General features: G+C 54.8%; 1 protein-coding gene across 1 annotated transcript in view; it reads left to right on the top strand.

Moving 5' to 3' along the window:
- The first annotated feature begins 381 nt into the window (after positions 1–381).
- LOC102931817 (receptor-type tyrosine-protein phosphatase V) overlaps positions 382–12,319 on the top strand; it is a 74,447-nt gene continuing 62,509 nt past the window's right edge. Inside the window, exon 1 of the mRNA XM_037885109.2 lies at positions 382–518. The gene's annotated coding sequence lies outside the window, so the exon portion shown is untranslated. The remainder of the gene's footprint in view (positions 519–12,319) is intronic.

The following is a 12,319-nucleotide window of genomic DNA, read 5'->3' as shown; positions in this document are numbered from 1 at the left end:
GCCTCCTGCGTGGCTGTGGGTGGGCCCGGGCACCTCACTTCCCCCATCTGAGCATACTAAGCCCCCAGGGGTGTGAGGCTTAAGAAAGGCCCTGCTCGTTAGGGTATCTCCTTGGCATCTGCGCCAGTCGCATGAACGGCCCTGCGCTGGCCCGGGCACTGTAAGAGGCAAGGAGGGCTGTGGGGGGTGGCCAGGGATGCTGCCAGCGGCAGGTGAGAGGAGTGCCCAGCCTGCAGGTGTGGGGGGTGACGCCCCTGGGCACACGGGCAAAGCATGACGCTCCCCCCCGCTCCCAGGATGCAGAGCGCCGTGGTTACCAGGCAGTGGCGGACGCCCCTGTCCTGCTGGTTCCTCTTCTGCGGGGAGAGGAGCAGGGCGGGCCCAGGCGGGACTCCGCAGGGGCCAGCTCAGACTTGATTGCCCGAGAGGCGAGGCAGGAGAGAGCGTGCACCACCAGCGCTAGCCTCGCCAGGAGAGCCCCTGCCGGGGCGCCGATCGGGGAGTGCCAGCCAGGAAAGGTAACCGTGCCGCCCCCCTGCCCCGGCGACCCCCTGAGCATGGGGGGCTGGGCCTGGCTGCTCGGGGGAAGTATCCGTTCCGACTCTGAACTGGGACACGGAATGAGCCAAGCCCTGTCGGGTCAGGCTGCGGCCGGGCTGGGCTTGGTGGGGGCACTGGGGCAGCCTGCCGCTAGGCTCCTGTTCCCGGTGGGAATGGACAGTCTCCCCCTGGCTTCCCTGAAGGGCGCGGCTCCGGGAGCCAGGCAGAGCCATGTGCTGCAAAGCGCTGCTCAGCCTTAAAGCAACCGAGCTGGGCACAATGCCCCCTTGGTGCCACTCCGCACCGTGCGCCTGCAGAATGGCATGCTGGGAGAGAGCCCAGCAGCAGCGGGCATCATCCCTGCTGGGTTTGGCTGTGCTGCTCTCCACTGGGGGCCCTGCTGGCCCTGGGGTTCTGGGTGGCTGGCGGCACTGCCGGGAACAGGGCTCCTGCCCCTGGGCTGTGCTGGGGAGTTTGGCGCCAGGGGATTTTTCCTGTTGCTGTGGGTGAACTCGGCACGGGGCCATGCAGGGAGGGGAGAGTGCCAGGCAGCCCTGTCACCATAGGGAGCATGGGGAGCCAGAGGGACCGGGCATGGGGGGCGCTGTTCTGCACCCTGCGTGTGCCCTGCTGGAACCAGGGCAAGAGCATCACGTGACACTCTGCGCCGGGCCAGCATGGCCCATCTTGGCCTGGCCAGGGGGCAGCGACGCCCGGCCCGCACCGGCTCAGCACAACCCCTGCCAGCTCAGGGGGGCGTGACTCCTGGGAGAGACCAGCTTGGCCCTTTGCTGGCCCCTGACCCACCTAGCTGTGGTTTGCCTTGCAGCGGGGCCGCATGCTGCAGGGGCTGGGTCCCCACTGCCCAGCACCTTGGCTGGTCCTTATAGCGAGCCCCAGTGGGTGCAAAGCGCTGCCGGGGCACAAGGAGAACGTTTCACGCGCTCTGCAGGGCTGTACATGATGCAGGCCCACGGAGCTTGCCCGGCAGCTGCAGCTTCCTGCTCTTGGGTTCGTCTCTCTGCTTGGTGCTCTAGGGGAGGCAGCACGGCCTAGTGGATAGACTGGGACTCAGGGTGCCTGGGTTCTATTCCTGGCTCTGGCATTGGCCGCCTGGGGTGCCTCCGGCAAGTCACTTTGCCGCTCTGTGCCTCGGTTTCCCCATCTGTAAAATGGGAGTAATGATCCTGGCCTCTTTTGTGAAGCACTTTGAGAGCTAGGGATGAGACGCGCTAGGGACCGCATAGGCCCTCAAAGGGTTAATGCGGCTGCCGTATAGCAGCAACGCAGGAGTGGGTTTTGCCAGGGCTGATGCCCTGGAGCTAGCGCTGGGTGTCAGGCCCACACCCCTAGGCAGTGCTCATGCCTGATGTAGCCCTATCCCTCCCCCCACCCCAGGGCACTGCAGATTATACAGCACCCGGCACCTGAGCCTGTCAGAGGGGAGGGACCTGGGAGCCCCCCCCCCCGCTGGTTTCACATCCTGCCTTGCTCCCCAGCTAGGCCATGCATTTCCCCTCGCCCCATACGCTTTGCTGGATGGAGGAGCCTGGCTCTGGAGCTGGCTCAGCTCCCCTACCGGCCTTCGCAGGGCCCAGTGCACAGCCTGGGGGCGGCACGACTGTGCAAATGGACTGGCCAGCGTGGGAAGGGGGGCGCGGCAGTGGTCGCCGGGTCCCCTAAGAACCCGACGATGGAGCGGGGCGAGCTTCCGTAGTGTAATCCTTCGGGAGCCTGACCCATGGTCCCTTCCGAGCCCTGGAACTGGAGACTCTGGGCACATGCGTCTCCGAACAGGCCCTCGGACCCAGGGAGAGTGCAGCCCTCCCAGTCCATCCCCTGCCTGCGCATGGTGCCGTCAGCTCCCGCCCCGCCTTGGGCTAGGCCTGTGCCATCCCTGCAGGGCGCAGCCCAGGGGGAAGCCCAGGCCAGCTGGCGTGCCAGCGGCTAGAGCACCGGGCTGGTGTTAGCATGTGAGGGTGGCTGCGGCAGGTGTCAGAGGCAGCTAGAGATGCACAGGAGAGGAGCGAGCCCTTTGGATGGGTGGGAGGGGCTCAGGTCATTGGTCATTACGTCCCCCCTGGGGCAGCTGCCTGCCTTCGACCATGGCTTGGCTCCCACCCGCATTTCTGCCGTGTCCTTGTCCGTGTCTGTCTCTCCCTGCCGGCCTGGCCCCCTCCGTCTCAGCGCAACGCCACTAATCCCGAGCGCTGCACGCCTCCCGGCTGAGCGGCTCCTCCCTGGGCCCAAGCCGAGCGGGGTTCTCCCCCACGGGCAGGTGGAGACGCAAGTGACAGCGTGAGTGAGTCACTCTCAGACCAGAGCGAGCTCCTGGCTCCGAGTCCCCCGGTCTGACTCCTGGGCACAGCCGGGCAGGCCAGTTCCTTCAAACCCCGCTCAGCAGAGCGTCTTTCCCAGCTGGTGGCGGCTTGGCGGCCCGGCTGTCGTGAGGGGGGTCTAGCAATCGCAGCGTAGTTCCTAAGTGTCCCCCCCCCCGGTGCCCAGGAACCGGCGCTCCCAGCTCTGGCTACCGCTGCTTTCAATTACGCCTGGGGCTGCTCAGGGGCTCCCACCCCCAGCTCCTTTCGGCGGCTTTTGCTGCTTCGTGGGAAATGTGGTGACTCAGCAGCCCCGGACTTTCCTGGCCTGGGTCCAGCTGCTGGGCGGAGAAGCCTCCCGAGATTGTTTTTGGGTCAGGCGCAGCTTGAGGTTTTGGTGTTGGCGTGGGGGGGGGCGGGGGGACAACAGGAAGGGGAGTTCTGGCTTCCGCAGCCCGGGCAGGCTCTCCCAGCACCCAGCCTGCACTGCGGTGAGCGGTGCATTGTGCCGTGCTCGGCCCTAATGAGAGGCTTGTTCACTCCTGTATGGACGGCTGCTGCTGCCCGCCACAGCCCTGTGGCCCGGGGCCGGGACGGAGCCTGGCTCCACGTCCGGGCGTGTCTATGTCAGGGTGCGGCTCTGAGTGAGTGGCTTGAGCTGGTCTCCAGACCGGGCCTGATCCAGACCCCCCCAAGCTCTGGGATGGCTCCGATCCAGAGCTCAAACTCTCCACAGCAGGAATGTTTGGACCCAAGGGTTTGGTTCTGGGAGGCAGAGTTTGGAGCCAGGGAATCAGATCCGGCCCGTTCCTGCCCTGAGTGAGGCTGGGTGCGGCTGGGTGGCAGCTCCATCCGGGCAGTCCGACCTCCCCCCCACTTCTGTTCCATTAGATTTACATCCATTTGCATGATTCTTCCCTGCCCTCATGCTGGTCACTCATCCTGCTTGCATGTGCTCCTGCACATGTAATAATCATGTGACACGCGGGAGGACTGGGGAAGATATCTCAGCCCAGGACCAGCGCCAGGGGGGCACTGACTAATACCCCAGGGGCTGGTACCCACTCACCTCCCTGGTCATCATCGCGGTTCTTTGCACAGGCTCCTCTCCCCTGATTTCCAGGTTGGCAGAGCAGCCGGGTTCCATTCCTGCAGATGTTGCCTTTGCTGCTCCATCCCGTGCCCCCTCGTTGGGCCCTGATTTTAGCAGGCTCGAGCCATTTCCGGGGCTCTACACATGGCTGAGCAGAGCTGTGGTTTTTCCGATTGCTCACATTGCAGACAGTTTTGATCGCTGTAGCCGGTTGAGTCCAACATTGCCGAGAATGTTCGAGCTGCCCCGCTCCCGGGCACAGCCTCATTGATTTGGGGGGAAATGGGAAAAGCCCTTTGCACCTTGCGCTCCCTGCTGAGAGCTGCCTAGCAGCCGTGGGACAGAGAGAAGAGCTATGCTCAGCCAGCGGGGGCAGCCATGGGGGGTGGGTGAAGGAGGCTGTGGCTACATCATCGGTGCTAGGGGCACCGGTGTCGTGGGAGGGGTCTTCCTGTGGCCAAGCTAGCTAGGTCAAGGGAAGATTTCTGCTGACCTGCCACGTCTGCCCCAGGGATTAGGTCGGCAGAGCTTGAGTGCTCGGGGGTGTGGATTTTCCTCTCGTAGCTTTGCCAGCCTAACTTGTAAGCATAGCCCAGGCTGGAAGTGTCATTCCTTCCTCCCACCTGGCACTGCTTCCCCAAGGCCTGCTTCACGGTGGGGGAAGAGAGAGGAAAAGAGAAGGGGGCCCCCGCCCTCTGCCCGACCCTTCCAATCTAGGGCTAGAGAGGCAGTTTAGCCCTCTGGCCATGTCACAAACAAATCTGACCCCTTTCAGGATAGCAAAAAGTCCAGCCTAGGAGTCCCCACAAACAAGGAGGTTCTTCTACTCTTCAGAGGCTTCCCTTCCGCCCACCCTCTAGGCCCTGTTCCCTGCCCCTTTCTGGGCTACCTTTGAGAGTCCTTCTGGTTCCAGTATAGAGCACCGGGCCAGCTCCTCTGGACCACCATTCTCACCCCTGCTAGTCTCTGGTCCTTGAAGCCTTCCCTGCTGCAGTTAAGAGCACTGGTTCCCCTAGACTAGAGTTCCCAGCATCCTACAGACGCTGGTTCAGAGCCTTCCCGTGAACCTGCCTACTCCCTGGGATTCCCCTCCTTAGGCTGGCTTGCTGAGCTCAGCCCTTTTATAAAGCCCAGGTCTTCCTCATGCGATCACCTGACCCCCTTAGGCTGGGAAGCAGCTAATTAATTATGGCACAGGTGTGGCTGGCCCCATCTCCCCTTAAAGGGACAGGGAGAACAAGCAATTCCTTGGAAAGGCGGATCTGCTGGGGCAGGGGTAGCTCTTAGCCTCCTGGGACTGACCCCAACCCTAGCTTCATCCCGGCAGCTAAGGAAGGGCTGGATCCCTTTCTAATACGTTACTGGAAATCAGGGGCTGCCAGGGTTTTCCCCAGGAATTGAAATTAGAGGGAGTATTCAAGGCGGGGTGAGGACCGATGAGGGCTGAGACCATGAGGGCGAAGGTGGCCTGTAAGGCACCATAGTAAAAACTGAAAAATATTTCACGACCATTTTATTAGATTTAACTCATGTTTTAAAACCATCACAAAAATTAAAGTTGGCTACTCAAGCCTACTATGAAGGACTACATACAGAATCCTAGAATATCAGGGTTGGAAGGGACCTCAGGAGGTCATCTAGTCCAACCCCCTGCTCAAAGCAGGACCAAACCCCAATTTTTGCCCCAGATTTCTAAATGGCCCCCTCAAGGATTGAACTCATAACCCTAGGTTTAGCAGGCCAATGCTCAAACCACAGAGCTATCCCACATCTGTCTTGGTTTCTTGTTGTAATTTTGCACTCTTTGGTGTCTTCTTGTGTGTCTGTTACTTCCAGTCCTTCGTGATATGCTCATGATCAGGCAGAAGGCGACTTCTTTCAGGACACAAAATTCTATTCAATGAGGAAAAAATATGCTCAACTGTAGCTGTTGTGACTGGGAGTAGCAAGAGATGAATTCCTACTTTCATCCCAGGAAACAGAGCACAAAGATTGGGTCGAACCACTAGTGATGATAAAGAAGTTGAAGTTAATTCTTCATTCGTTCATTGTATGATATTCCACTGTGTGTTCAAAATTCTCTATTCTGTCCTGAGCACATGGCAGCCCCATAGCTGGTAGTGCCTCACTCCACTCAACTGTCGGTGTTTTATAAGACAGGGATCTGTAAAAGCTACGCGGAGGTTGAATAGAATCCAGAAATCTCTATTGTAGATTTGTAAGAATCATAGAATCATAGAATATCAGGGTTGGAAGGGACCTCAGGAGGTCATCTAGTCCAACCCCCTGCTCAAAGCAGGACCGATCCCCAATTAAATCATCCCAGCCAGGGCTTTGTCAAGCCTGACCTTAAAAACTTCTAAGGAAGGAGATTCTACCACCTCCCTAGGTAACACATTCCAGTGTTTCACCACCCTCCTAGTGAAAAAGTTTTTCCTCATATCCAACCTAAATCTCCCCCACTGCAACTTGAGACCATTACTCCTTGTCCTGTCATCCGCTACCACTGAGAATAGTCTAGATCCATCCTCTTGGCCCTTGGCCATTATCTTTGAAAACTCGTGGCGAACGGGGGACGTCCCGGATGACTGGAAAAAGGCTAATGTAGTGCCAATCTTTAAAAAAGGGAAGAAGGAGGATCCTGGGAACTACAGGCCAGTCAGCCTCACCTCAGTCCCTGGAAAAATCATGGAGCAGGTCCTCAAAGAATCAATCCTGAAGCACTTACATGAGAGGAAAGTGATCAGGAACAGTCAGCATGGATTCACCAAGGGAAGGTCATGCCTGACTAATCTAATCGCCTTTTATGATGAGATTACTGGTTCTGTGGATGAAGGGAAAGCAGTGGATGTATTGTTTCTTGACTTTAGCAAAGCTTTTGACACGGTCTCCCACAGCATTCTTGTCAGCAAGTTAAGGAAGTATGGGCTGGATGAATGCACTATAAGGTGGGTAGAAAGCTGGCTAGATTGTCAGGCTCAACGGGTAGTGATCAATGGCTCCATGTCTAGTTGGCAGCCGGTGTCAAGCGGAGTGCCCCAGGGGTCGGTCCTGGGGCCGGTTTTGTTCAATATCTTCATAAATGATCTGGAGGATGGTGTGGATTGCACTCTCAGCAAATTTGCGGATGATACTAAACTGGGAGGAGTGGTAGATACGCTGGAAGGGAGGGATAGGATACAGAAGGACCTAGACAAATTGGAGGATTGGGCCAAAAGAAATCTGATGAGGTTCAATAAGGATAAGTGCAGGGTCCTACACTTAGGATGGAAGAATCCAATGCACCGCTACAGACTAGGGACCGAATGGCTCGGCTGCAGTTCTGCGGAAAAGGACCTAGGGGTGACAGTGGACGAGAAGCTGGATATGAGTCAGCAGTGTGCCCTTGTTGCCAAGAAGGCCAATGGCATTTTGGGATGTATAAGTAGGGGCATAGCGAGCAGATCGAGGGACATTATCGTGCCCCTCTATTCGACACTGGTGAGGCCTCATCTGGAGTACTGTGTCCAGTTTTGGGCCCCACACTACAAGAAGGATGTGGATAAATTGGAGAGAGTCCAGCGAAGGGCAACAAAAATGATTAGGGGTCTAGAACACATGACTTATGAGGAGAGGCTGAGGGAGCTGGGATTGTTTAGTCTGCAGAAGAGAAGAATGAGGGGGGATTTGATAGCTGCTTTCAACTACCTGAAAGGGGGTTCCAAAGAGGATGGCTCTAGACTGTTCTCAATGGTAGCAGATGACAGAACGAGGAGTAATGGTCTCAAGTTGCAATGGGGGAGGTTTAGATTGGATATTAGGAAAAACTTTTTCACTAAGAGGGTGGTGAAACACTGGAATGCGTTACCTAGGGAGGTGGTGGAATCTCCTTCCTTAGAGGTTTTTAAGGTCAGGCTTGACAAAGCCCTGGCTGGGATGATTTAACTGGGAATTGGTCCTGCTTCGAGCAGGGGGTTGGACTAGATGACCTTCTGGGGTCCCTTCCAACCCTGATATTCTATGATTCTATGATTCTTTGGAACCCCCTTTCAGGTAGTTGAAAGCAGCTATCAAATCCCCCCTCATTCTTCTCTTCCGTAGACTAAACATCCCCAGTTCCCTCAGCCTCTCCTCATAACTCATGTGTGCCAGTCCCATAATCATTTTTGTCTTTGTACTTTTTCAGCGGGCTTAACAAACACTTCTTGTCCTCTTCACTTACGGAGTCAATATAAGGACCTTCATTAGTCAGCTTCTGGACTGAAGTCTTTGCTTCTTCCAGTACATTTTCAATGGATATTTCTCTGATTGATCCAAGGATAGCTTCTATTTCTGGACAAAGACCTACTACTGTTGTAGCAGGTGCCTGGGTTACATTGTTTAATGACCCAAGTGGTTTCAACAGTAGACTTACAAGTGAGAGAATGGTGATACTCTTCTCTGAACATAGTAGCAAAAGTAGTCCACCAGCCTCGCTACTTAGATCTGTCCTATCTTGGTGGACACTTTCTAAAGCCAGTAATAACAGTTTCAGTAATTTTAAGACAACTGCCAGCAGGTTTTCCCAGGTTGGACTCATTTGAACTTCAGTCCCAGTGTATCTTCTGTTTGTTTCCAAAATGCTCAGTCCTTTTGGACTCTTGCTGAAAAAAAAAGAGTATAAAAAAGCCATTAAATTGTTGCTTTTTAATGTCTTTTGAAGATTCTGCAGCTTGTATGAGTGCTAGCTGGAGTAGATGGCCCGTTCAGTGTGTATAGGAGAGATTAGGGTTACACTTTTCTCTGAGCAAAGCTTGTGCTCCACCATGTCTTCCAGAGAAGTTTGTAGCTCCATCAAATGCACAAGCAGCCATCTCTTTGGGGTCCAATTGATAAGCATGTAACTGTTCTAAGATGTGGGTTGTCTCAGATACAGCCGATGTGTCTTCTATAACCTGAACATCTAGAAATGCATCTACTGGCCGACCACTTACATCAAGATAACGTATACAATGACTTCATACTTGATGTCTATTTGCATTGGTGCATTTGTCGGCCACGTATGCTCATAGTTTGAATATAGTGAGAGAATTCTTCACTTTTTCAGCTCCTGAGTCTTTCACTGTTGCACCACGTGTTTCAAGAGAGTCAGCTGAGTTTTTTGCAGAAAGGTACTGAGCATTTGCCAGTCTTGTTCGGAACCAGTGTCCAACTTCAGGATGAACACGTGACAATGCACTTAACATAGGCCTCTAGTTTGCAGTGTGTGGTATCTCTTGCTTAAATAGAAAGTAGGATGCAATAGCCATGTTGGTTCACATAAACTGAGTTGTGTCTCCAGCATTCTTAACAGCCTCATTAAATTCTTCTAAAATTGGCTTTGACAGTGACTGGCTTATAAGGCTTTCTGCACGTTGATGCAGTCCAGAAGCATGGTGTTTTGCAGCCTTTTCATGTAAGTTGTCAGTATTGGCTTAGTTGATCAGTCTGGCAAACCAAGCTCCTCCACTTTTACTATATAAATCTATGACATGCCCACATCTTAAATACTGCGTGTAGTTCTGGTCACCCCATCTCAAAAAAGATATATTGGAATTGAAAAAGGTACAGAAAAGGGCAACAAAAATTATTAGGGGTATGGAACAGATTCCATATGAGGAGAGAAGACTGGGCCTTTTCAGCTTGGAAAAGAGACATCTAAGAGTGGATAGGATAGCGTCTTATAAAATCTTGATTGGTGAGGAGAAAATGAATAAGGACGTGTTATTTATCCCTTCACTTAACACAAGAATCAGCGGTCACCCAATGAAATGAATAGGCAGCAGGTTTAAAACAAACAAAAGGAAGTATTTCTTCACACAACGCACAGTCACCCGTGGAACTTTTTTGGCAGGGATGTTGTGAAGGCCAAAATTATAACAGGGTTCAGAAAAGAACTAGATAAGTTCATGGAGGATTGGTCCATCAATGGCTATTAGCTGTAGCTCACGAAAGCTTATGCTCAAATAAATTGGTTAGTCTCTAAGGTGCCACAAGTCCTCCTGTTCTTTTTGCAAATACAGACTAACACGGCTGCTACTCTGAAACCCATATTTTATCAGATACTTTATATGCTTTTAAAGTGTGTATTAATGTTTCAATTTCAATTCAAATTTCCAATCACTAAAGTGGCAACACTGCATGTAACTAGTTCACAAAACTGGGGCGGGGGGGTGTTGGGAAAATTTGGGGGGGGTGTAGGGAAATCCCTGGGGGCTGCTCTTGCTAAGCATGAAAGGGGGCTTGATCTGTCCCCCTTTTATGAATGATGTGCTGGCCCTGAGGGAAGCGAAGTCAGGTAGGAAGGAGGGTGTGTGGTCCCAGAATGCACATCTCTGCGGGTGGGTTACTGAGAGTGGGGCAGAGTATGGGGCAGGTGCCTGGTTAATGCTGCAGGAGTCTTTGATCTGGTTTAGCTGTAACTGGGAAAGGGGATCCCAAATCAGCTGGAGACAAGACCTATAGCTTAATTCTAGCCCCCACTCTGAGCCTTTGGCTGCTGTTACCCAGGAGAAAAGACACTGGGAGATCTGGTGGCAAAGATCTGGTGTGTGTGTGTGTTGGGGGGGGGGGGGTGTCTGTAGATTCCACTCAGTATCCCCCTGGGAAACATTAATTAACCTCTTCACACCAAGAATGCCTGGACTATTCTACAGGTCAGTGCAATCCCTGGGATGTCCATCCCTCCCTTGCTCCATCTGTCTGGCTGTCACTGCCTCTCCTTCTTTAGTCGCGTGGTGCTAGGCCTAGGGCCCCATGGGGCTAGGCGCTGTGCAAAACAGGACAATGAGACGTTCCCTGTCCCAAGCAGCTTGCTATCTACCCACACTGCTGGCCTGGTCCCTCAGCATGGGGCTTGGCTGAAGGGGGAACGCTGTATTCTCTGGGACTGAGCTGCGGGAGCGGATTCCAGCGAGCCATTACAGGTTTAGGGTTGGTCTTCACTGGAGTGAAGCCAGGCTCTTACCCGGGTGTTGCCCCCTCCTGTCCACACACACAGCCTTCTCACCCGAGGGTGCTGGTGCTTTACACCTGGCCTAGGTGGCCTGGGCGAAGCCTGCAGTGAAGACAGACTCATAACCTGTGGGTGGGTGATAGAGATTTACCCACAGTCTGTGGCTTGTCCTTCCCCCTGCAGCTCCTCGAGAGGCGCACACAGGAGCACCCCACAGCTTCTGAGCCAAGGAGCCCCCCAGAAACCCCAGCCTCCCATTGTATCCACACTGCAGCTTTGGGCTGCACACTCCACAATCCCACTAGCCATTGCACTGCCCAAGCGACAGGAGCCCCGGCCCCCGGCCTGTTCTGCAAAGGCCCAGAAGGAGCCACGCAGCACAGCTGGGCCGGTGCTGTCACTTGCCACTGAGTGATCAGGGATTAGCCACTGTGTTAAGATTAAGAAGCTGTGCCCCAGTGCTTTGATCTGCATTATCCTACACCCCTGTAACGTACAGGCACCATGCCCCACTAAATCCAGTGTAACTCCACCCATGTCAGCGGGAGGCAGAGCGGGTCGGGTCTGTAAAGGTGCATCTTTGTCCCGAGGGACTCAGTTCAGCTAAGAAGGTATCTTGCTCTTGTTTGGTGCATTGCCTGCCCGCCCGCCCGCCCAGGGAGAATGGTGCCCAGCACTGGATGCTGCCAAGTGGGGCTTGCAAAGGGGGAGAGACCTGGGGGGGTAGGGGGTGATTTGAACCACTCAGAACAGGGCCTGCGAGTTCCATCCGTCTCGGTGAGAGATTAGCAGAGCAGCAACTGCCCCGGCATGACCCAGCCAGCTCCCTCCACTGGCTCCGTGCTGTCTAGGACATCAGGGTTCAGTTGTTCGTACAGGTCTCTTTCTGACTCAGCCCCCTGGATCTGCGCTCCCCACTGGCCTGCAGGGGATCCTCCCTGCAGCTCAGGGACTTGGTGTGGCCAGACTGTCGTGTTCCCAACTGTCTGAGCCGTACACATCTCAGACCTGTGCGATTCCATCCAGTCCAAGAGGGAGAGAGTTAGAAGAGCTGAGCGGATTCAGGGGCAACTACAGCTGGCGCATTATCAGGGGTGGGACCTATTCTAGTGGGAGGAGCACAGCCTAGTGGTTAAGCCATGGGAGCGGGCGGGGGGCAGTCAGGACTCCTGGGTTCTATTCCCAGCGTTGCTGTGTAGCCTGGAGCAAGTTGCTTCACTCATGCATGCGTGTGTCTGTTTGCCCAGCTATGAAATGGGGTTGGAGATCGGACCCCATCTCCCCAGGGGCTGAACTCATTAGTCTCTGAAGTGCTCTGAGCTCCTGCTCCCAGGGCGAGGCAGGAGCGCTGGAGTTGTGGGCAGAGGAGAGGATGTTTGAGGGGAGCTGGGCCTCCCCTCCAGATGGGATGGGACA

The sequence above is a fragment of the Chelonia mydas genome, chromosome 21 (assembly GCF_015237465.2).
Source record: "Chelonia mydas isolate rCheMyd1 chromosome 21, rCheMyd1.pri.v2, whole genome shotgun sequence".
Classification (NCBI taxonomy): Eukaryota; Metazoa; Chordata; order Testudines; family Cheloniidae; genus Chelonia; species Chelonia mydas.
This window is presented reverse-complemented; position numbering and strand designations above follow the sequence as displayed.